Consider the following 26,107-nt stretch of genomic DNA (forward strand, 5'->3'; position numbering starts at 1 on the left):
TCGATTACAAAGCTGCATAGCTGCTATTATCATTACAAAGCACGAGAATCCTGCGTTTTAAAACGCGTGTGTGTTTTGCGGGGTGGGGGGTGGGGATAAGGATCCGTGAAATGTCTATGGAGTTGTTGGAGGGCGGGGGCGAAGATGAAAGGAAGACACTAAAATAATAACAGAAAAGAGGCTGGTGACAATGTATACATTGGAAGAACATTGGCTTGGTTATTATTTTAAGGGTCTTCCTTCCAGATCCTTCGGGGGGGGGTGCGTCTTGCAAATACAAGCGAGCAACAATGGCAACAAAAACATCGCATCTCTCTCTCTCTCTCTCTCTCTCTCTCTCTCTCTCTCTCTCTCACACACACACACACACACACACACACACACACACAGTGGCCAAACCCCGCAATCGCGCCTCATCCCTCCGCCAGATCAAGAGGCGAAGGCGCAAAAACCCCAGGAAGGACAGCGAATACCTAAGGAGATCCGAGAGCCGGGCTGGCTGCGAGGCGGAGCTCCCCGGGTCTCCCCGGGCGGCGTGGCTTTGCGGGCCGACGGAGGAGGAACTCTTGCCGGGCTTCTTCCTCTCCTTTCCGGGGCGGCTGCGGCTCGCTGACCCCCATGGCGGGCCGCGGAGCGTGCCCCGGGTCCATGTCAGCCTCGCCGACCCGCCGCCTGCATTTCAGCGGCGAGGCGCGCACCCAGGCGCGCGCGCGCCCTCGAGCGCGCACGGAGACACCCTCACGCGCCCCTCCCCAGCCCAACGCGGCTGTCTGCTTCGCCGGTGTAATCCTTTTTCGTCGAGGCGGTTTTCTCTCCCCCACTCAAGTTTTGCCCAGGAGGAGAGAAGCGTCGGGGATCGACGGCGAGGAGAGAGCCAGGAGAAGCGAAGGCGCATCAGAGGAAGGAGCGCCGGGTGCGCGGCGCCCAAGCTGGGCATGGCGCCTCCGAGGCGAAAGCGCACCGCCTTGCTCCAGTAGGGCGCTGCTGCTGCCGCCGCCGCTGCCTTAAGCTTCCCAGAGCAATCGCGTGGTTCCCTCCGAGACGCGGGAAAGGAGGGTTGGGCGAGCCGGATCCCGGGTACCGGATCTCTGGATCACGCATCTGGGCGCCTGGCTTCCTCCACCTCTCTCATCTGTCGGCGAGGAGGGGAAACTCTGCCCGGAGCCTCCTGGAGTCCTCTGGAGGTGGGACATCAGCCTTCAGCTCCTTGCTTTGCTCGCTTGTATCCTTCTCTTCTTGTCTGATGGAGAGAGGGGGGGTACTAGTGGGTGGATCTCTTGTGCGAGGCGCACAGGATAGAGCAGGTCAGCTCCTCATCCCAGCCTCAGGCAGAAAACAACATGGCTTTAAGGAGGAAGGGGAGAGGAAGAGAGCGCATCTCTTTTAAACAGCTGGATTTGGAGAGGGGACCGGGGCGGGCTGGGGAAACCAAAGGAAGTCCGCAGTTTTGTACGGAGAATTCAGAGTTCCTCAGGAACCAGAGTTGGGGAGATGGGCTGTTTTTCGGGTAAAACAGCTTCAGGGCTATGGTGGTCTGGGAATGGGAGGACGGAGAGTGCTTCCAGGAATGGGAGGGTGAAGCTCAGAGGCGTCCAAAAGGAGTCACCTGCAGCACACCACAAGTGCCACTTGATGATGATCAGGAATGAAAAATGCACACCCTGGTGACGATGAGAAAATGGGAACCTTCATTTATCTGTGTTGCATAGGGTGTGCCTTGCACCAACTCACTCTGTTCTTGCTCTCTGTTGTCTATGCTGACCACCAGCAGTTCTCCACTTTTCGAGCAAAGCTTTCCCCTCCTCCCCCCTGCTGAGGTAAACCAGAGATTGAACCTGAAATCTTCTGCAGGGCCCAATTTGGGGGTGGGGAACCCAGTGAGGTAGCTTAAGGCAAAGAGATGTGACTTCCTCCTCCAGAATGATGATGATGATGATAATTTATTATTTATACCCCACCCATCTGGCTGGGTTTCCCCCACCAGTCTAGGCGGCTTCCAACAGAATATTAAACTACAATAGTCTATTAAACATTAAATACAATACATAATTTAAATACATTAAATACAATAGTCTATTAAACGTTAAAAGCTTCCCTAAACAAGGTTTAGCAACTTGGATTTCCTTGCCACCCACCCCAACTTGAGGGATACTGGAGGTCCTCTGGATGTTGATGGACTCCAGCGCTAATCATATCTGAGGGTGGCCCAGGGTTAGTGAGAGTTGGGAGTCCAACACAATTTAGAAAGTCCTAGGTTCCTCATCTGTGAACTAGAGATCCCCTACTGCACAAGCTTTCATAGCACCTGGAACACATCTACTTGAAACATTTCTTCTTTTTATCCTGGATGCTGTAGGACATCCTTAGCGAACATCAGGAGATGTTCTCATCAGTCCATCTAAATTACAGTGTCAGGGTTTGAGGCAGGGCCCTTTCCCAGCCAGACTTGGAGATGCCAGGGATTGAGCCTGGGACCTTCTGCATGCTAGGTATCTGCTGTCCGTCCTTGGCATGCAAGGCATGTGCTCTCCATCTGAGGTGCGTCTCATCCTTGTTGGCAGAATGAACCTGGCTCTGATTCCTCTCTTCAAAAGCATAGAATGAATTCTTGGCTTCCCCCATCATTTTAGAACCCACCCCATTCTCTTGACTGTAATTTAACTATTTTTTACTTTAGAATTATTGCAACCTATCTTGGGAATTCATGGTGAAGCTTGGGTGGTGAATCTAAATCAGTGGTGGGGGTGGGGTGGTGATAATAGTAACAATAACATAACGCTCAGCAGAATCTTTCACCTTGATCCAAGTTCAAGTTCATGTGCATTCACTTCTTGGCTGAACAGTATCCACATTTTTGGGCTGTACTCTACCTTGGGCGGTGTCCAGATATCAGCTTGCTGAGATAGTACTGAGACGAAGCTGGAAATGATTGTGTGTGTGTGTGTGGTCTTCTTTTGCAACTATGCCACCAGTTCTGATCCCTGTTCTGCTGAACCAGCACACCTGATACCTAATACCCGAAAGAAAGAAACAGGTTTATCTCTGGAAGCACCAGAACACCAGTGTGTTTTCCCCCACCCTTTGAATCATATTCCTTTGAAGGCAATGGCATTCCCATTTGTTATGCATTGCAATCACAAAATGGCACAGTCGGAAGCTAGCACAGAGGTTGTTATTCCAGAAAGTTTAGTGCAGGGTAGATATTTGGTCCTGATTAGTAACATGATTGTTGTTGTTGTTGTTGTTGTTGTTGTTGTTGTTTTGTTTTAACAGGAGCGATCTTTTGAATTGAGCTAGGTCTGAAGATATTGGTCATACTCACTAGCTTAGAACAGCATGGACTGTTTGTAGTGCCATGGTCATTTTGTGGGCTAGGATTGTGGAGACTTGGGTTCAAATCCCTACTCAGTCCTGAAGTTCAATGGATTGACCTTGGACAAGTTGCTGTTGCTCAGCTTGGCCTACCTTGAATTTTATTGAGAAATGATAGATGACAGAAGGATGATGGGTAGATAGAATTGTAGAGTTGGAAGGGACCCTGAGGATCATCTAACTGAACCCCCTGCAATGCAGGAATATGCAGTTGTCCCATACAGGTATTGAACCTGCGACTTTGGCATTATCAGCACCATGCTCTAACCAACTGAGCTGTCCACGACAAGGTGGGTGATGATGAAAGAATCATGTATGCTGCATTGAGCTCTTTGGAGGAATGTGGAAATAAATAAGCAAGCAAACTCTCTTGTGTAAGAGAAGAGTTTCTATATACATTGCATTTTAAATCTCTCTCTCTATATATATCAATTTATTATGACATTTATAGCCAACCTTACCTGCAAGGAGCTCCAGTGCCCGACCTGTTTTATCCTCACAACATCCCTGCGAGACTGAGAGAGTGATTGGCCCAAGGTCACTTAGTGAGCTTCATGGTCAAGTGGGAACTGGACCCCTGGTCTGCCAGGTCCTGATCTGACACTCTAACCACTGTGGCACACTAAGCTGATGATTGCCATTTGCCTTCATTATCACCTGAGGTCTGTGAGGGGAGATCTCTGAGTGAATCTCTTGTGGTTCATCCTGAGGGATGGTGGAGAGCAGGACCTGTGTGGTTTGGACGAAACCAGCTCAGATGCATAGCAAGGATGGAGGTCTTTGCATTGAGGAACTATGCTCAGAGCCCAGCAAGAAGTTTGGGAGCCAGGTAGATCCTGAGACCATCAGTTGACTGTCCCAAACATATAGAGCTGCTGTCTATTCCTTGAACCTACATGCTACACTCGCAAGAAGGAAATCCCTGACAGAGGTAAACATAGAACTGAATCTTCCCCTGGTGTACTGCATTACTCACCCCATCCCTCTGAGAGTATTTTGTTCCTTATATAATCTCATCAAAAATATTCATGATAAAACAATTGAGCCTTGACTACATGAAATAAAATGGTGTGGGGTTTTTTGTGATATTAGGAAACAAAACACACAACTCCAGCATGTATGCCCTTTAGGGTCCTACTGACCTTGAAATATATACTTATTATTATTGATGATGGTGCTGCTAACATAGAATCATGACCGCCGCTGCTTCTTTTTAAAACTAATCTATGCTGTGCTGCCTTTCCAGCCCATTCATCCATCTATCTGTTGCTGATGTTTAAAAACTATTGATTGCTTTATGGCCACTATTTTTATATTGCTATCGGTTGCCACGAGCCTCAGCAGAGAGAGGGCAGGTTATGAATCTGAATAAATGCCTTGTCTTTCCAGGAAATAAAAGAATACTGACATGGTAAAAATTAGATTAGCAGGGAACCATAATTATCAGCAGATCTCCCTGAGTTGCAGCTGGAAATAGTAACCCTCTTTTGGCAACCTCCCCTCTTAATTATGGTGTTCAGGTGACCCTGCCCAGCCTTCTAAAAGGAGCACCTTTGGGCACCCTTTTGCACGAACCAGATGAGGGATCTGGCCTGGGAAGTGCCCCTTTTCTGAGAGCATTATTAGAGCATTGCATTTCCACCGGAGGCCACCATTAGCCTCACTGCAGTCCTCCTTAATGCAGTCGTTTAATGCTCCATTCAATCTGCTCTGTAAAAGCAACTCGTTGCCTTTCCTAACAGGTCCTCCCCTGACACTTCTTTGGGAAGATCGCAGGGGAGAGGGAGAGAGGAGTGGGAAGCTCGCCACCAAGCAGTGGAGAAGATAAAGCAGCTGAAGGGAGGAAAGAACTATGCCAGGGATGGATCTAGTGAGTGACAAGGTCGGGGCATTTGCAAGCACCCAAAGATCTGCTGGTAGAAGACTGCCTCACCGGTGCTGTTGCTATTAATGCAGGCAGGCTCCACAAGAAGCCCAGTGGCACACAATATAGTTCACAAGGTGCATGTCCCACTTCTTAATGTTCTTATTTATTTGCATTATGCCCCACCTCTTTCTCCAAGGTTCTCAAGGTCCATGGTTCTCATTTAACTCCCTGCTTGTGAGGTACATGAGGCTGAGAGGCAGTAACTGACCAAGGTCACCCAGTGAGCTTCATGGCTGGGTAAATATTGTAATTGTGATCTTTAGGTCCTAGTCCAGCACTCTAGCCACTGCACCATGCTGCTGGATCAGATCAAAGGTTTATTGAGTTTAGCATCCTTCTTCCCACCAGCCAACCTGAGGCCTCCAGGAAGCCCACGGGGCATGAAAGCAATAGGCTTCTCCTACTGTTAATCCTCTACAACTGGTGCTGAGTGGTATACTGCCAATGAACTTGGTTGTTAATGACTGGTAGCCATTGATAGATCCTTCCTTCATGAAGTTGTCTAATCCTCCTTTAAAAGGTATTGAATTATAATGGCTTTCTCTACCAGCCTAGCCCCTGGGTCCACCTGCCTGTCCCAAACCAGCATTCTCATGGCTTCTACAGGGCAATTGTTTAGATGAATCAGTGCTGGTTTATGTCATTCAACCATGTATCCTGAAAACTTAAGAAAAGTCCTGTGGGTTCAAGGCCATCTGCAAAAAAACTGTGGAAACCTTTTGGGAAAAGTGTATTTCTGAGATTTGATGGCTCATAACACCACTTTTTTATAGTAATACCATAAAATTATATATCAATGGAAAGATAATTTAATGAAGAATGTAATGCAACAAAATTTGTTCAATTATCGGTATTCTATAAAAAGTTATAGTCAAATAACCAGAAAAAGGAAGCACAACTTGCTTAGGTTGATATACTGTAGCTTTCCTTCATTTGAATGTAGCCAATGAGCATGAGTGTTTAGAGAGTGCATCATGTGCTATGAGCCATCAAACCTCAGAAATACACTTTCCCCAAAAGGTTTCTACAATTTTGGCCACTAGTGTATTCTAGCATCCCATATATCACAGCAGCCAACCAGGTGCCAACTGTGACTGTGAATTCAGACATACCAATGTTTCTCAATAATATTTAACATACAGGTCCCCATAGCTTGTCTAGAAGGAACATAAGAAAAGTTCTGTTGAACTAGGTCAAACGCCAGTCTAGTCCAGCAATTTGCCTCCCATGGTGGCCTGGCAGAGAAGACTACAAGCAGACCACGAGTACAATTGTACTTTCCTTCTTGTGATTTCCAGCAATTGATATTCAAAGGTATACTACCTCTCATGCTGAGTTTTCATGCATCCAGTTTGTCTAGAAACAATTAACAGCCCTGTTCTCGTCCATGATATTTCTTTGTCTTGATTTTCTCCTTCTTTAAGACTTCTTTAACCCTGGGCCTCCTGGATATTGTTGAATTAGAATCCCCTCATCACCAGCCAGCTTAGCCAGTAGCAAGGAATGATGGGAGTTGTATTCCACCAATGTCTGGGGACCCCAGGTTGAAGAAAAATGCTCTACACCAGAGGTTTTCAACCTGTGGGTCCCCAGCTGTTGTTGGACTACAACTCCCATAATCCCTGAGCTCTGGCCTTGCTAGCTAGGGGTGATGGGAGTTGTAGTTCAACAACAGCTGGGGAGCCACAAGTTGAGAAAGGCTGCTCTACACCATTGGGAAATGGTGGACTATCATGATGGCATGACACGAGGCAAGTTCTTCTAGGTGTTTAAGAGATAGGCGTGCAAAACTTGATACAGCCACAGAGGCCATCACCCATTCACCAACTCAGCTAATTTGGTCCTGACTCTCTAATTTGCAAGAACACAGTAGGCCTCTGACCTAGATGCCCTGTCCTCTGACACCAGATATATAGAGGCAGCTTGTAGTTCTTTATTAGAGAGGAACTGGTACTCTGCACATGGCCAGACACTCTCTAGTCATCGTTGTATTACTGCAGATGTTAGAGAGGAGATCTTTGCATTCAAAAATGATTCCACGGCAGACCCTCTTACCCATTCCAGCACTATCTCTCATCAAAAGCAAAGAGAAAACATAGTGAGGTACAACTGTGTTGTCAGATCATTTCATTGTGTCAAAAGGTGAGCTCAGAAAGAGCCAGAAAAGTCTCTGTTTGGGAAGAGGCAAGCTTCATGCACCCAATGCAGCATTTCAAGGTCTATTTGCATTTCTAATAATATCCACAGCACAAGCATGAGTATGTAGCTTCACAGGCACGTTCTGTGTGGAGAGAACAGAGTGGGTTCCGTTCAGTGGTGAGATGAGATTCATCCGAGCAGGGGAGCATGTGGCAGTTCCAAGTGGGAGGGTGAAAGATGAGAGAATCGTGAAGCTGATTCATTTGGCGAAGTACAAAGAATTTGGGGGAGCTGCCAGAGGCAACTTGCTCCCTGGGGCTTTGAGGGCTCTGTTGACCCAACAGGTATGGAGGTCACAGAAATTCCTTTATGTAGTGTGGAAAGCGTCATTTCCAAGGTGGTTAGCAGATTCCGGGTTTATTCCAGATTTTCATTCAGCTGTTTGAAAAAGTGACTGCATCCTACCTGAGGCTTTGTTCCTCTGAAAGCAATCCATACAACCCATTGTTCAAATGTAAATCTTGTCACAAGTTGGCTTGGGGGGAATTTTGGGGTGCTGAGCCATCCTGTATCAGTGTGTAACTGCTATTCAGGTTCTGACCCAACAGGGCTCTTCTTAGCTTCTAATCTAACAGTAATGATAATGATGATGATGATAACAATAATAATAACCAGCATACAGGATTACCAATGCAAACGTTGAGGGAACATTGACATTCCAACTTTTGAATAATGCATGCGGCAGCAAAACAATCAGAATAGCAGAGTTCTCAGGCTTTGTACAGTGGTACCTCTGGTTATGTACTTAATTCATTCTGGAGGTCCGTTCTTAAGCTGAAACTGTTCTTAACCTGAGACACCACTTTAGCTAATGGGGCCTCCCACTGCTGTCACCGTCGCCGCACGATTTCTGTTCTCATCCTGAAGCAAAGTTTTTAACCCGAGGTGCTATTTCTGGGATAGTGGAGTCTGTAACCTGAAGCGTATGTAACCTGAAGTGTATGTAACCCGAGGTACCACTGTATTTCAGAAATGTGCATTTTGAATAATCAGAAGAATAAGAGAAGGATGAATGAGTGAGGCCCACTTCTAAGGTTCACAGGCAGTTGAATATATGCTTAGAGAGCAGGGCAGAAGAAAGTTCACTGTGCAGAGGGAAGCAGATTGTCAGTTAAAGGCATAACTTAGAGGTAGTACCACATAATGGCAAAGCTCTCCGGGAGTTAAATGGGGACAGAAGCAGTCACTAGATGAAAACCTCCAGTGGTTTTCATAGGGCATTAATCATGTGATAATGCCTTGGAGTCAATAGTGACCTGAGCTAGCTTCAAACTACTGAGTAAGAGGTGAAAGGCTTCAAATCTAATTACCAGTCTACTGAGCCATTCATATTTTCTATAGAATATACCACTCATCATCACCATCTTCATTATTGCTACTTTATTTGATAAATATGTTTAAAGCCAGGGTAGTGTGTCTTTCAATCTATTTCTCATTCTTACTTTAGGGAAGCAATGGTTTCAGAGACGCTATTAGCCATGGTTTGTGAGGATCACAAGGATTGGCAAGGGACCCCAAAGTCCATCCGTCCCCATACTGCCAGCTCTTTGGTTCACAAAGCACAGAAAGGAACCACAGCATAAATAGAATCTGGGTAAACAGCCAGTCAGATCTGGAAAGTAATTCTGTCCCTATCCCAACAATGGAAGTCAGCCAGCCTCTGTCCCCATAGCTCAGTTGTAGAACATGGCTGGTGCTACTAAGGTTGCCATATTTCAAGAGGTCAAAATCTGGACACAATTTAGGGCAACTGCCTGATAGCCCGCTGCCCACACCACAGCCAGAGTCCAGATCACCCGTGCTCATGCCTGAACCAGAGCCTGGGATGCCAACACCACAGCCAGAGGCTGAACCAGAGCCCAGTTCAACCATGCTAGAGTTTGGGCTGCCGTCACCATCGCCAGAGCCCAGGTTGCCCATGCCAGAGCCAGAGTTCAAACCAGAGCTACCTGTGCACCTTTTTTATATATATCCAAAATCCAGGACATTTGCTTTAAAATTCCCCCCCCAGATGGGCATGTAGGATGCCAAAAAAGGACGTGTCTGGGAATTCCTGGATGTATGGCAACCCTTTTGCAGCTAGAACCAAGGTCCCAGGATGAATCTCAAGGGAAAGGACTTTAGGCAACAAAGACAGGAAAGAGCCCTGCCTATGGACAGCCACTGCAGATCTGCAGATCACGTTGCCCCAGTGCAGATTGAGCAGGGTGAATCAGGAGAAAAATGGAATATGCTCACTGGCTCCATGCTTTTCCGCATTGCAGGGTCTACATGCAATCATGCAGACAGAGCCTTGGTGCCCATGTTGAGCTGGATGTGCAAAACAACGGCAGAGCTAGTGGGTGCAATACTGTTCGCCCATCCTTTATCCACTAGTAACACCCAAACGGTTCTAGCATAAGCCAGCTTCAAGTCTTTGTGTGAAAAACTGTTTGCAGGAGGGACAGGGAACTTCTGTCCTTCAAGTTATAGTTGGACTCCAATTCCCATCAGCCCCGGGCAACATGGCCAATGGGAACTGCAGTCCAACCAGTAACAGACGGTGCAGTGGTGGGGGTGGCACTCTCCTCCCAACAGCTGAGTCTCTGTTGCTTACTGGGAAGAAGAAGGGGAAGGGTGAGGTGGTGCAAATGGCTGGCACAGTGCAAATGGACTGGCAGAGCCTATTTGATGCCCCACACCCACCCACCTGCCTGCTGCGCCCCCTCCTTCCCAATAAGCAGCCGTAGCTCAGCTGTTAGAAGGTCAGGTGAGCATCAGTGCTCCACCACAACATCTACTGCTGAGTGCAACAAGATCTGGCAAGCTGTAGGTCTCCCATCAATTGCCTGCAGGGACTTCCCAAGGTAAAGGGTATTGGTCCAAGTTCATACATCACAGCTTCCTGTCACTTGAGTTTAATTCATATGTTGCTACTGGTTGTTTCTGAAGAGAGAGCAGGAATGACACCTTCCATTTCACAGGAAGGTGAAATACAAGGGCATACAAGGGTCAGAATGTGAACTTATAGTAGATCATGAATCCAGCACCCCAGAAATATCAGGCTGGGATCCAGCCTACCACCTGCCATCAACTCTAGTAAAAACTCTAGTAAAAGAATGGAGCTACAGGATAACCAGCCAGTGCAGCAGAGAAGTGTATTAAACAGTTAATAAGAAAATGCACGACGCACGCCTATAAAATTCCAGGTCACGCTCCCTCTCTTCCCATGTTTTTCTGACTTTCTCCTATTCCATGCCATGGACCAACCTGCCCCTTACCCTAAGGTTACCAGATTTTTTTCAATGAATCCGGGGACACTTTTCAACTTCCTATTAAATTGATGGATTTTGTCAGGGGACTCATTTGTAAATCTGGGGACTGTCCCAGGTAAACAGGGATGTCTGGTAACCTTACCTTACCCCATTGCCAGGATCTCCTTGGTAGGAGTTGGGTCTGCCCAAGTGCATCTATCCTATCGTGGAGTACCTGGGTGGTACACTGAGTTTTCAAACTGGTACTGAACCTCCACTGGGGATGCTGGTGTAGGAACTAATCAAACAATCCAGGCCAGTGGGTTGTTTTTTAACCTTAGGGCCTCAAAAGTTGTTGTGCTATATCTCCCATCCTCCCCAGGGATGATGGAAGATGTAGGTCAACATCACCCTGGGAGGTCATCAAAGTCGAAGAATACTGATCCAGGGTACCTCCTGGCCAAATGGAAGCAGCTTTTCAATAGCAGCTCTGGTCCAGCAGTAAGGTGTGAACTGGCCTATGTGCCCACAGGGAATGGAGTTGGCGAACTTACACATTGCTTGAAAACTGTGCTCTTAGCAACACATGTGAAACCATTGCTTTGAACATCACCATTCTGAAGAGGGGCTGTTTCTGCCAGCTTTATCCTCATTTCCCTCTATCTTTTCATCAAGCTTCACCTCACTGAGGCCTTGCGCTGGACTTCCCTGCAGTGTGCTTTATTGTGCCACCATGCATAACTCAAAGCTCTTTTTCTGCTCCGCATAGTCTTAACGCCGCAGGAATTCATTAAAATTCTCTTCCATACTCTTCCCCCGATCTGGGTCAATCCCTTTGCCTGACAGGTGATCATCTCTTAATGCTCCACAAATGCTCACCTAGACATTATCCTGAAGGCATTTCTTTTTTGCCCAGGTCATTCTCTCATGGCCTGATCCTTCAAGCTGCAATGCTGGCACATCAGGGTGAATCTGCACGGCTGGGTCTCCTGCTTCAAGTCTGAGAGAAGGAGCCTTAAGCAAGAGAAAGCACACAGCCTAGTAGAATCGTAGGTTAACGCAGCATCTTGGACTGCAGATACAGGATAACCAATATTGTGTTCATCAGTGATGTCCATTGTGAGCTGTCGCATATGCAAAGATCAGAGGTTCTGTAAATGTCAATCTGATTCTCAAAAGAAAGCCCAGTGTCGGTGAGGCCTAGCGCATTTTGGCTGGCCACAGTGCAATGTCACGGTCTGTGGTGGTTGCCTTGACACTGTGGGTCAGCCAAGAAGCAATGTATCTTGTTTCCTGATCCAAACCACTGATATGTGCCATTTTTACTCAAAGTAAAAAAAGGAGGGGGAAAGAGGGGGGTATTATAGCAATCTAATGGTACAAGTTCAGTGGCAAGCAAAGAGCAAAATCTAGTCCTGGAGGTCTTACAAAACAAAGAAGTCTGGCCCAGGAGTAAGGATCAAGGTTCAGGGGTGTGAGATTAGTAGAGTTCCAAGACTGCTCAGGAGCTGTGATGTTGTTCCAACAAGTTTCCATGCTTACCCACCCAACCTTTAAGTAGAGGTGGACAATTTCCAGTTATTTGCAAGAACCCCTGTCCCAGTGGAAATTCCTGGCCTGCAGGCGGGTGCTATGTCTAGCGGATTGAATCTCTTGATGTGCCACCTCTCCCTGGAAGACGGCACTGGATCCTCCTTGCTGTCTAGATCTACCTCTGGGAGAAGAAGCATCCTCAGGGTCTCCTGCTTGGGAAACTGAAGGGATGGGGCTTCACCAAAAGGGCTTGGTTCCATAATATCCATCCTTCCTTCCTTCCTCCTCCTCCTTCTCCTCCTTCTTCCCCTCCTCCTCCTCCTCCTCCAGTTCCTTCCACTCCTGGTCAGAATCAAGAGTGCTCAGAGGAAACAGTGATGCCACATGGCATGATGTAGCACAGAACTGAGCACATGATGAGTCACTATCCCTTCACCAGGCCTTTTGCATTCTGTCTTGTGTTCTCAGGATGCATTCAGACAACCAGGCTTCCCCCACTCCATACTGCATATAGGGCATGTTGAATGTTGAAACTTTCAAATTCAAAAAAATGAGGGGTGCTAAAAGAGGAGAGAGCAAAATATGGTTTGAAGCTCAACATCAAAAAAACGAATACCATGGCCACTGGTCCCATCACCTCCTGGCAAATAGAAGTGGAAGAAATGGAGGCAGTGAGAGATTTTACTTTCTTGGGCTCCATGATCACTGCAGATGACGACTAAACAACAACAACAAAAGTTATTACGTGGGAATTCAAAATATATATTAGTTAAATTAATATAATTTAGTTTTGCTTGGTAAGTAAAACATGTGTAAAATTGCATAGAAATCATGTTAAAACGATTGCCAAGTACTTACTATTATTATTAAGAATCATCTGACATATTCGGAAGGTAAATTAAAATTCTTTGGTTTTCCAAGAGCAGTTTATGTGCTTTTTAATCAAACATAGACCTACCAGCCTAATTGCTGTTCAGTCACTAAAATAATAATAGCAGATTTGAATTCCTTGTACCCCAAAACACATTTTTAAGACCCTTCACTGAATAAATTTGCAAAAAATAATGTTCACCCTCTAAAATTACTAAATTACCCCAGTAATTTACGCTACATCTTAGTGGGAATGCATGAAAGTCTGGCTTCGCAGAGAAAACCTCACAGCTGCTTTGCTTTTCCCTGATTTTTTAAATCCCATACTGTGCTAAGGTAAACAAAAGTTTGGTTTTGCTGGTTTTGTTATGTGAATGGTGCCATGCACCCGCTGGGTGGGTTACACAGACTCTCTGGGGTATGCGGACTACCAGTTGGGAACCACTGTTCTAAACAATTGCTTACACAGATACTGATTTGCTTATTTTGGAAATATATAAAGAAAAACAGTCAAAGAGAGGGGGTCCCAGGCATGGGCCCCAAATGTAGCCCCCAGGTCCCTGTATCTGGCCCCTTGGACTATACTCAGGCCCCAGGCACTCCTTAGCCACACCCCTCATGCCACACCCTTCACCAGCCCAGCTTTGCACACTGCTTTCCCCCTGACTGAAATGTGTTCTTGAACTCTGGTAATGCCTCTTGGTTGCCTGGACAGAGGATAGAGTGGCATGTGTGAGTGCGTGTGGAAACTAGTTTTGTATACAAAATTGACATTCATTGCTTTGCCCACTTTTTGCCTCTGGCCCTGCCCAGATGTGGCTGCCAGAAGTTGTCCAGATGGGAACTCTAGTTGAGTTTTCCTCAACGCAAGAACCACACACACACACAAAACATAGGGCGCGTTATTTGGGTCAGTCAGTAAGTGCAGATGAAGAATGCTGAAGGAGAAACTCTCAAGGAGCTAATTCTTCTGTGAGAAGGGTGTGTTGGGAACTCAGTGTTGATTTTCATGGAAGAAGCTGCTGTTCCTTTCTGATAATGCCTTCTCTGTCATGACACTGCTCACGCAATGAGTCTACTCATATGAATCAGTTATTTCTGAATAGCAGACTCAAGGAATGTTTGAACTGGCTTCTCAGATGGCAACAGTATTGACATTTGCCTGCTTCAAAAAACGATTTCTGACTTGCCAACGGCAAACACAGTGACCAGTATCTTATGTCTGGTCTTATGCCTTATGTTATACTTGCCATAAGGATTAATTTGACCCTGAGTGTCTCTTCTGTCATGTTATGTTTATGGATTGAAATTTTCCTTGCAACACTAGTTCTATCATTACTTACTTGGATACATACATCTGTGCCCGTTTGCTTCAAGGAGACCCACTTCCATTGTTCTACATATTGTCTCTCAGTCCTGAGGAAAAAAATCTGTTACAAACATAAATCTGTTGGTTGGGTGTCCCGTCCACACCCCCACTTCTTTTTCTTCCATTAGCTCATTTATCACATGGAGCAGGTTTTAAATTTATCCAAAATGCTCCCACAAGTAACATTCTCTCAGAATCTGACTCACTGTGTTCCAGCTGAAACAGACCCAGCTTAGAAAGCAGCAAAGATGGCTTCATTGCCACCAGTTCAACACACACAAAAGTAAGTGGGCAACATTTGGGCCTATGGAGAAAAGGGGGGAGATTTCAAGCAAAGCAAGGAACAGCAACCTGGCCCTGTGGTGATACCAGGAGGAAGGGCCCTACCATCAGGCAGAAGGAGGGAGCTGGTTTTGGGTGACCTGATGAGGTAGCAAATTGTTGTTGTTTAATTTATTATTACCATAGTATTATTATTTACTTCCAGAGTGAGGCACTTGTGGGATTTTCTTTCTAAGGTGCCAAAGCAACTCAGACATCTTTGTGTACAAAGATAGCTACGCAAATGTGTGCTATCCCATTTTAGAGAGTAATCTAGCATCATGACACAATGAAAGTATCAAATTCTATCTGTCTGACATTAACCAGGAAGTACGGTAACTGCAAAGGTGGCTGAGTTTTTGTCAATAGTATCTCTTAGAGTGGTGAATGGCACTATTTAGCAGGAAGAAAATCCAATGAAAATCCTCATTATTACATATTTTACATGGCTGGTTTTGTATATATTTTAAAGTTTTATATATGGATGTTTTATGATGGCCTATATTCGTAATGCCAAATAAAGCTTTGGCGAAGTATCTCTGTGTAAAAAACACCTTGTTTTGGGGGAGAGGGACCTCCATTTGCTATTCTGCCTCAGGCAGCAAAGCTTCTTGGGCATAAAAAACAGCAGCTAAAGCAAATGTGTGGATACAAGTTTTGGAGGGTGGAGTGGAGGGAACAAGACTCAGCCAACCTCAAAGTACTGATGTAGAAGATTTCCAAAACTGTAAGATAAACACAGTGTATTTTAGATTTTTTTTACTGTGGTTGCTCTGTTTTAAAGGTAAAGATAAAGGGACCCCTGACCATTAGATCCAGTCGTGGCCGACTCTGGGGTTGCGGCGCTCATCTCGCTTTATTGGCCAAGGGAGCCAGCATACAGCTTCCGGGTCATGTGGCCAGCATGACTAAGCCGCTTCTGGCGAACCAGAGCAGCGCACGGAAACGCCGTTTACCTTCCCGCCCGAGTGGTACCTATTTATATACTTGCACTTTGACGTGCTTTCGAACTGCTAGGTTGGTAGGAGCAGGGACCAAGCAACGGGAGCTCACCCCGTCGCGGAGATTCGAACCGCCAACCTTCTGATCGGCAAGTCCTAGGCTCTGTGGTTTAACCCACAGCACCACCCGCGTCCCTTGCTCTATTTTAAAATGCAACAATTTCAATAGAAATGTTATCACCGCAGGATCCCTTCTTGCCCCTGTGATTTTTGGAAGAAAAGGAAACTGACATTGGCATTCATGCTTAGTTCATAGGCCCATATAAGTGTTTATAATGCAGGGAAAGTAGCTTCTTCACTGGCCTGCTTGTTGCCATCCTTGGCCCTCACCAACCTTCTGATAGTCTCTACTCTTATCCTGGCAGCCTCCTAGCTGGAACTGCCAAGTACCATCCTTAAGCCACCAGGCTCCCGCCTCCAAAATTATTGGAACAACCACGTTGAAGCTAAGCAGGTCTAGGTCTAGTCATTGTGTGGATTGGAGCCTGCCTGGAAATCCCATTATTTCCTTCATGAAAGGAAGTTAGGATAAGGAAGAAGAAGACATAAGTAAAGAAAGTCAAGCCAGCCTTGGGCACTGAATGTGGTTTGATGTAGAGATGCTCTGTACTCTTGCTACAGGCAACCAGCCTACATTTTCATTCTTTTCTATTGGGACAACTTAAGTACCAGATTATAACACTTCTGCCCAACCTGGGCAACCACAGTTCTTTATTCATACGGTTCATGTATATCCTGCATTTGGTCCTTGTGTGAACATCTCATTGACCTTTATTAGGGTGATACATTGCCATGGCTATGCAGGCGCAACTCTTTTTGATGGGAAAATGAGTTTTGTGTGTGGATCAAAGGCAGAAATAATTCCCTCAGGGAATGATCAGGCATCTTCCCATCAGAGCTGCAGAAATTATCAACTTCCTCTGTTACAGGCCACAAATTTAGTCTCCCGTTGCTGTTATCCTTCACAGACATTACTGAAGCTGGCTTGCAGTGTTCAGCATCAGCCTCAAAGATACAACCTCTTTTTAATGCCTTTAAGGAGTTCCCCCCCCCCCATATAGCATGGGAAGCTCCTGAGTCCAGTTCAAGAACTGAAAGGAGCTTTTCCTCTAGCTAAACTCTTTCCCCTTTGCTCCCCCCCCCCCGCCACTGTCTCTGTTGTTTCAGTGTGACTAAAATCCATGCTCTAACTGCTTTCATTAAAGGGTGTTAAAAGAGGTAACGAGTTTGGCCTCAGTGGGCTCATGGCTGTGCCCTCGTCTTGAATTCAAGGGCACACACATGAGCTCTCTGCAGCCAAATGAGTTATTCCTTTTAATGCCCTTTAATGATTTTATGATTGATTGGAAGCACACATATCATTTTGATGTAATACTGTTGTACTCCCAGCCGTCAAGGTAGCTGAAGGGCAGTGAATCGCCCACCACTAACACACACACACACACACACACACACACACACCTCTGCTCCCACACACCTGCAGGCCTCTGTGTGAAGTGGGCATCCTTTTCCGCAAGAACTAAAGGCACAAATTTCACAATTTTCTGGGTGAGAAAATGATCTCTGGAAAAGTCACTTAAAAAAACAACAACAGATCATGAAAAAAAAATACAACCACATACGAAATTACCTGTATTGTTGGAGCTGGTTTAGAAAACACACACAAACACACACTCATATTTCCTTTTCCAGGAACAGAGTTTGGCTGTCCCTTCACTTGAGTTACTGCTGGAAATCTTCCCATACCCAACAGTGAAAGTTAATTGCCTGGTGGACCTCAAACAGAAACTTACCAAAAGTGAACAATTCAAAGGATGGGGAATTTGGATAAGGTAAGTTCTAAACCTCAAAGAGCAACCTGGATGTTTGCTCAGGATTCAGGTCAAATTCAGCAGCCCTCACTTACAGTACTTAATCCTACACAATCATAGCAGGTCCCATTCACACACAAGAGGGAGGTATCATCAGGTCTTTTTTTTTGGGGGGGTGCAAAGAGCTGCAGAAGTACAAAATGTATTTTTAGGTAGAAAACAAAAAGAGCATTATAACTCCAGCAATGCCCAAGGAATCTTGGACTAGTCAGGGGCAAATTCAGGGGAGTGCAACTGGTTTGGTCACACTGCGTGTAGAGCCTGGGGATGCTGTGGAGATGCCACAACTATGATTTAAGAAGGAGTGCGAGAAATTGGAAGGATCTCAAAAGAGAAGATAGACAGGGACTGGAAGGTGTTTAAAGGATACTTGCAAAACCACATTGAAAAATCAGAACTCCTGTTAGAATAATCAAGTTCCGTTTTAAATACTGAAATACTAAATAAGATGGATAACAATGTGTAACAGAAAAAGAAGCATGAAATTAAGTTAAAGGTGTGTGAAAGAAAGTAATAGAAGTGGAAATAAATTGCAATTGAGTAGATTGGAAGTCTAATACAAAGGTGGGATGAGGGGTGGTGATGGGAAAAGGAATTATCTGTGGGATTGAGTGTAGGTATTTTAAAACATTTTTAAGGATTGTATGAAATATATGTTTGTATGCTTGTATATTCGCAATACGTGTGTATTAATGCTGAATTATTTTAATAATAAAAACTTTTCAAAAAAATTATTAAAGAAAGAAAAGAAGGAGTGTGAGAGTCAAGGGGGTGCTGAATTTTGGAAACACATAGGTGGTGACATCTGAGACCCCACAGTCCACTACTAGACTAGTCCCTGCCCCCACTCCTCAGGAGATAAGGAAGAGAGACTCACACCATGCTATCAAATATATGTAGCTTCCTCACAACTTTATTTCAGTAACTTGTTTTTTTAAAAAAAAATACAAACAAATGCAAAATATATTGTACCCCAGAAACTATCACCTGAAGCAGCCCACTTTACGTCAGGACCACCTATGTATACATGTGTCGAAGAGTGTTGATCATTGCAAAGCAATATTCAGCCTTTAAGAGAGATTGATCCCCAATAAATTAATCAAACTGTCCTCAATCCCTTCTTCTTTTCATTTCCCCTAATTGGGTTTCTTGCTGTCTAAGTAATCAATTAGGCCCTGTGTTTATTCACCCTCAACAATTATTCTCTCTGCATTAGGGATTGAAATAAACACACTCCTCTAATTTCTCTTTACAAAGCGAGCATTTCCACAGAGGTCAGTCAAAGCTAGTCGTTAATCAGTCTTTCAGTAAACACACTCATGTCATTCAAATAATAATGATCCATACTGGAAACTGGAACCAGTCCAAGAATACCTCTTCACACCACAACATTAGACATCTTAAAAGCTTACTTAACAACAGTCGTTGCTAACGAGTTCCAATGTATTAATATATAAACACAGCGGCATATTGTATTATAAAATTTTTAATAATCTCCACATTTCGCAAACACTTGTGATGTATTAAATATTAGAACTTCTAAAAGAATAGTGTTGATTTTATGATCAGAAACTAAGGCAGTGTGCAGACGGAGAAGCTACGTGAGTGACCGACTTGCTGTCTCCTCCTGGTTTTGAGTCTGAAAACCACAACCTTCATTCATTTGTGATTTATATCTCACTTTCTCCCAAGAGCTCAACTTTTATACTTACAACAACCCTGTGAGGTAGGTCTGGCTGAGAGACAGTGAATGCCTGAGATCACACAATGAGCTTCATGCCTGAGTGGGGATTCAAACTCTGGTCTCCCAGGTCCTAGTTTGACACCCCAACCCCTACACTGCAACATGTAATGAGGGAGATGGGCGGCTTTGGGTCATGGTGGGCAGACAGTAGATTGGTATCTACTGCTGAAAGAAAGCTGGGTGGGTGGGAACCCCGAATGTATTTTCGCATGAAAGGACGGTGAGCTCAGTTCTGAAACGGGAAAAAAAAAATTCTTGAGCTAAGATAAGGTGTCCTGTTCCTTTTTTCAAAGTGTATTATCTTAGCTAGTGCTGCATGGTTGCTATGAAATAATGAGTGAAATAATAAAATAATATGTGCCCCTTGGCACAAGCTGATGGTCTGTCCAAGGGCAGAACATGCAGCATCAATTGTATATGCACCCAAAGGACAGATGGGAGAACCTGTGACCCTTCAGATGCAGTTGGACCCCATCTCCCAGCACCCCCAGCCAGCATGGCCAGTAGACAAGGGTGATGGGAATTGTAGTCCAACAAATTCTAGAGACCTGCAGCTGCCCCATCCCTGACTTAAAGTGTGCAGTTTGTTTGAAAACAGTTGGAGTGGCGAAATTGTTTTCTCCCCTTTTATATGTGGATGTGGACATTGTGTAGCACCTGAGGACTGAATTTGGTCCTCCAAGTGTCTTTGTCCAGCCCTTGAACCTCTCCACAGGCCATCCCATATCCTTTGCCCATGCCCTCCTTGAATGCTTTTACCTGGCTGCAATGTTTTGTGTTTGCTAGGGTGGAGAAGTGTGTGTGTAGAAACCTCCAACTTCTGTATCGCTTGATGTAAGAGTCACATCCCTTGTTCTGCCCATTTTTGCCTGACCCCACCCACCATTTGCAACGTGGCCCCTGGAAAGTGGCCCGCGAGGAAATGTGGCCCTCGTTCCGAAAAAGAGTCTGAGGCCTTCCGTGGCACAAAACCGAATATTCAACCTTTACCATTGAACCATCAGCATATGCTGGCTTGCCCAAAGTGTATTAGGCGATGAACTGACAAACTCTTTCTGAGCCTGCTCCATGAGTTTCGCACAAAGGAGGTTTAAAGTATTATCCGATTGAAATTGGAGCACCCATTTTGTACATGTTTTAAGCAAGTTGGAAGGCAGTGCAGAATGAAGCACGCTGGAGTGTGCTTGATAAAACGAACAAAGGATTGTTTTATTTCCTGGTTTTCATTTGCAGTTAAAAACAGCCTTGTGATGTTTTGAGTTTCTTTTCAGTTTCACCCAGATTGTTTGGATGCGTGTAAAGAAGTGGAGGAGCGCATCAAAACAGATCGGCGCAAAACAATGCAGTCCCGTTTTCATAGCAATAATTAATGTTTTATCTCATGCAGTTTTATGAATTATCCCTATAAAGCACATTTAGGGAAAGCAGCTTACAGAGCTTTGAGGGCACATTAATCCAGGAGACTTTTCATTGAAATACAGAAAAAAACCACAAAGTCATATCATGGTAAACCTAATCGAAGCAGATTTGTAACAATACAACCGCAAACTTCAAGTATCTCAAACATACTAAGTTGATTTGGAATGATGGATTTGCCGTCACAGAAACAGAACTGTTGGCAAATTATCTGCCTTCTCCCTGTCGTCTCAAAGCTGAGGGTTTCTAAAACAATTGGGGAGGGGAGAGAACTATGGATTCATTCCCAGCAGTCCTTCTTTTCCTAAGGGTTCATTCAGATAAACATTTATCATGGATTAATACAATCTTAAAACTCATGTTAAACTCTAGATTGAGATAATACCAAGGGCCAACTGGGAGGAAAGCAAAAATTAATGATCTTCTTTTAGGCCTGCATGACCTCCAAAGGACCTATCAACCTTTCAGCTCTTATCTTAAATCCTCTTTGATTGATCACCTTGACCAGAATCCCATTGCCCTAGAACAGCTTTCCTCAATGTGGTACTCTCCCGATTATTTTGGACTACAACTCCCATGTTGCCTGACACCCTGTGCAAGCTGGTGGGACATGTAGTTTTCAAGGGCACCATGTTGGGGGAAGGCTGCCATAGAACACAGCAACCTTGAACATATCTGTTCTGTTCTTCTCTCTAAAAATTGATTGGTTGTGTTTGACAAGGAAATCCTCTCATCCTACAGTTACGCGCCCATGTAGACAGATACAGCTCATGAATTTAACTCTGATTAAACTGATAGGGCTTATAGATAGAACATATTGATAGAGTTTACACTGTTCAGGCTTCTTTACATAGCAAAGCCAAGACTTTGTTACTTCATATTTGAGAGCGTCCTTCCAGACTGATGGGTTGTTGTTGTTTTTTGCAAGTGTATTCTGCAACATGTCATTGGCACGGGTAAAAGGTAAAAAAGGTACCACTCTGGAAGAATGGCAGATGAAACTGATTGACTGTATGGGATTGGCAGAAATGACTAGCAGAATCCGTGACCAGGGAGAAGAGTCGGCAGAAGAAGATTGGAAAAAAATTAAGGACTACTTACAGAAATACTGTAAAATTAAGGAATGTTGAATGATGTTGGATTGAAATTGAGTGGTTTCTAGCTGTAATGATATAAAGGAATATGAAAAAAAAGGTTTGGATAGAAAATAAGGTGATATATAAGCTGTAATGCTTTAAGTTAAGGATTTGCTGAACAAATAATTTGAAATGGAGTACAAGAAGGGGAGGTATGAGGAGGTCAGAGAAATATGTTATTGAAAAGTTTGTATTATGAACTATATGTCTTTTTTAATCTTTTTGTTTGTTTTTTGTTTGCATAAAAAATTGAAAATTTTAATAAATATCTTATATATATATATATATAAAAAGGTAAAGGACCCCTGGACGGTTGACGCCAGTCAAAGGCGACTATGGGATTGCGGCACTCATTTCGCTTTCAGGCAGAGGGAGCTGGTGTTTGTCTACAGACAGCTTTCCGGGTCACGTGGCCAGCATGACTAAACCGCTTCTGGCACAACGGAACACCTTGATGGAAACCAGAGCGCAAGGAAACACTGTTTACTTTCCCGCCACAGTGGTACCTATCTATCTACTTGCACTGGTGTGCTTTTGAACTGCTAGGTTGGCAGGAGCTGCGACAGAGCAACAGGAGCTCACCCCATTGAGTGGATTCAAACTGCCAACCTTCCGATCAGGAAGCTCAAGAGGCTCAGTGGTTTAGACCACAGTGCCACCATGCATTAGTCATGGGTTTATACTGGACCAAGCACCCATCATTCTGCTGCATTAGTTGTTCGGCAATGTCACTCTCTCTGGAGCGGCACTGTTGCCCAATAGCACAAGAAATGTGAAGCACCACACCACTCCAAAACATTTGTGGTATAAATATTTCCCTGATTTCAGCAGGCAATTGTGAACATGCAGTTGGATGAACAATGCCCCAGGGTGTGTTTGTTATATGCATTTAAGGTAAAGCTTCCTGTAAGTAGAGATATAGGGATGTACATTTATTTTGCAATGAATAGCAGAATGAAGTGGGGCCCATTTGGTTCACTCCCCTCTAATTTATGATTAAGAAAGAAGCATTGGATACAAAAGGAAACTGGTAGAGCAGACACTGGCAGTCACTCCTGGCAGCCAACATTTATTTCCCCCCAGAATGCCCCAATGTAGTGTCATTCCAGGGCATTTGGGGAAAAGAATGACACCCAAGAAAAATATTGCACCCCACAGGTAAGCATGATCTTTGAGGTGGCCACCAGTTCTTCCATCAAAATAAAGTCCCGGAGCAATGTTGTACTTCACACATTAAAAAATGAAACAAAATGGAAAAAACAAAATGGCAGCCACCATTGGGGATGGGAGAAGTTTTATTATTATTATTATTATTCAGGTCACATTTAAAGGCAAAACTACCAAATTCACTGTTTCCAATACAATGCACAAACTGAAACACAAACACCCTTTAAAAAAAATCACACTTCTCCAAAATGTAAAGCATTTCTCAGGTCAAGTAATGTGTATAAAAATGCATACACAAAGTAATTATGCATAAAATGCATATTTTGTGTGAAACCAGCATAGGAAAATTGCATACTATTAGGGAAGGTTGCCTTTCCAAACAAAAAAAAGGAATATTTGGGAAACCCATGCTAAAATATCAATCAATTTTCACGAGGATATATATATTTTTTAAGATGCTGAGACTGGTAACAGTGGTAATGCTTACATTTGTCTGCAGACCCCGACAGAGAAGATCAGAACATAGGGAAGAAAGAAGTGTGATTGCATAACATTCAAGACACACTAATTTAGCTCAGCTGAAATTTGCTCCTCGATGCAAAAATCTTTGTTTCCCAAATATTTACCAATTAAACATCTTTGTGAGGGCCTCCAGCAGAGATCTGTGATGAGGTACAGAGCTCCTGAATGCACTCAGTTACACCACGCACGCTACAGAATCTGCTTTGCATGGGTTGATTTTTAATCTAAACTGAGAACTCAAGCTTCCCACCCACTGAAGAAGCTGATGAATCTCATATTCTGTCATAATAACTGGCCTTGGTTTCATTTTCTGCAGAGGCCTGCAGGTTCCCCCAGATGGCGCTTTCATGTCCTATTCTCTCAGTGCAGAGATTGGCCGGCAACCAGGAAAAGGTTACAGCTAGCAGAGGAATTCATGCTTTTGAGGATCAAAGAAGGCTGTTCCCACCAAAGCGGCAGTGACAGCAGCCGCTCAGAATGACTCACATTTTTTCGCACTTTTGAAAAGAGGATTGCAGCCAATGGAACAGCTAGAGGATTGGCCAGCACCCCAACGAGAGAAGGTTATTGCTGTTTTCTTCCGCTCATCTGCATCTGATTCCAGGAACTTTTCCTAGCCTTACATAATATTGTCCCCCCACCTCTGCAAGAACGTTTTGCTAGTACAGTGGTACCTCGGGTTACATACGCTTCAGGTTACACACGCTTCAGGTTACAGACTCCGCTAACCCAGAAATAGTGCTTCAGGTTAAGAACTTTGCTTCAGGATGAGAACAGAAATCGTGCTCCGGCGGCGCGGCGGCAGCGGGAGGCCCCATTAGCTAAAGTGGTGCTTCAGGTTAAGAACAGTTTCAGGTTAAGAACAGACCTCCGGAACGAATTAAGTACTTAACCCGAGGTACCACTGTACAGGCAGGAGAGGAGCTGTGTGATATACAGTATGAAGCATAGAATCGTAGAACTGTAGACTTGGGAGGGATCTGATGAGCCATCTAGTCCAACCCACTGCAATGCAGGAATCTCAACACATGGCTCCCCTTCCAGTTTGAAACCCTATGGGATCCTGCTTAGCTTTGCAAATGTGCTAGCAGTTTTATAGCTATACAACAGGTGAGAGGGAAGAAAAACTGTGTTTCAGGAAACATTTCTAGTGGGGCAGAGCCTCCCCAAACGCCCTTCCCTCTTTAGGAACTGCATTAAGAAATAGCACTGCCGTTGCCTAGTTAGTTTTTCAATAGAACAGACTATTAAGGAATGCATAAATCAGGAGTGGAGGGGGGACCTGTGACCCTCAAGATTCTGCTGAACTGCTGCTCCTGTTGTACCTTGTCCACGCTTCTGCTTCTCCCGCCACTTCCCCCTGAGTAAACCTGCTCTTTACCGCTGAATCAGAGCAAACGTCAATCAGGTTTCCTGTGGGTTTTGACGTTTGCTCTGATTCGGCAGTAAAGAGCAGGTTTTCCTGGGGAAAGCAGTGGGGGAAATGGAAAATCCACTCAGACCTGTGCCTAGAAAGAATGGGACAAGTGGAAAATTGCTCAGACCCATTCTTCCTAGGTGCATACTCTCCAACAGCTCTCTGATAAAAATACAGATCTCCTATCTAGTAGTAGTAGTAGTAGTAGTTGTTGTTATTATTATTATTATTTTATTATTATTATTATTATTATTATTATTATTATTATTAATACCCCACCCATCTGACTGGGTTACCCCAGCTACTCTGGGCAGCTTCCAACTTTTATAAAAACATAATAAAACATTAAACATAAAAAAATTTATACAGGGCTGCCTTCAGATGTCTTCTAAAGGTTGTATAGATACTTATCTCCATGACTCAGGGGTTGCATAACTCCATACGTCCAACATTTATCCAACGAAAATAGGGACGTCCTACCATACCATGCAACATTTTTCCGATGAAACTAGGGGGGTCCTACAGAAAAACGGGACATTACGGGATCAAAGCAGAAACTGGGTTGGCTTCTGTAAATCCAGGACTGTCCCTGGAAAATAGGGACACTTGGAGGGTCTGTAGGTGCAGGAAAAGCAAAGTGTGGGTGAGCCCTGATGGTAGTAGCAGTCCAACAACTTCTTGAACTTCCCTACCCCTGTGTAAATCTCCAAGGAAAAGTCAGGGATAAGGTTCCCTTCTCTGCTAGTTTGATCATACTTTCAATAAAGTTTGGACAAGGTGACCTACGGAGTCTCTTTCAACTGTCAGATCCCACCAGGTTCCTGGGAGCTGTTAATATGAGCTCAGACAATATTTTGCCCCCTGTTTTCAAGCTTCCAGTACATGTGAAACTCTCACACAATTTATATTTACTGCTGTGTAAATGCACTCTACATGGGGCTACCTTTGAAGGTGAGCCGGAAACTACAACTAATCCAGAATGCAGCAGCGAGACTGGTGACTGGGGGTG

At 44.6% G+C, this 26,107-nt stretch overlaps 1 protein-coding gene and 1 long non-coding RNA gene across 4 annotated transcripts in view; one reads left to right on the forward strand and one right to left on the reverse strand.

The window, feature by feature from the left end:
• SLITRK3 (SLIT and NTRK like family member 3) overlaps positions 1–1,358 on the reverse strand; it is a 44,283-nt gene extending 42,925 nt beyond the window's left edge. For all 3 annotated transcript variants that reach the window (XR_008330716.1, XM_053390437.1, XM_053390439.1), the window contains exon 1: positions 474–1,358. The gene's annotated coding sequence lies outside the window, so the exon portion shown is untranslated. The remainder of the gene's footprint in view (positions 1–473) is intronic.
• Positions 1,100–25,266, forward strand: LOC128414730 (uncharacterized). The gene is made up of 3 exons (XR_008330717.1): positions 1,100–1,184; positions 17,518–17,657; positions 23,998–25,266. It is a non-coding gene; the product is annotated as an uncharacterized LOC128414730 (long non-coding RNA).
• The last annotated feature ends 841 nt before the right edge of the window (positions 25,267–26,107 follow it).

The sequence above is a fragment of the Podarcis raffonei genome, chromosome 5 (genome assembly GCF_027172205.1).
Source record: "Podarcis raffonei isolate rPodRaf1 chromosome 5, rPodRaf1.pri, whole genome shotgun sequence".
NCBI lineage: Eukaryota > Metazoa > Chordata > Lepidosauria > Squamata > Lacertidae > Podarcis > Podarcis raffonei.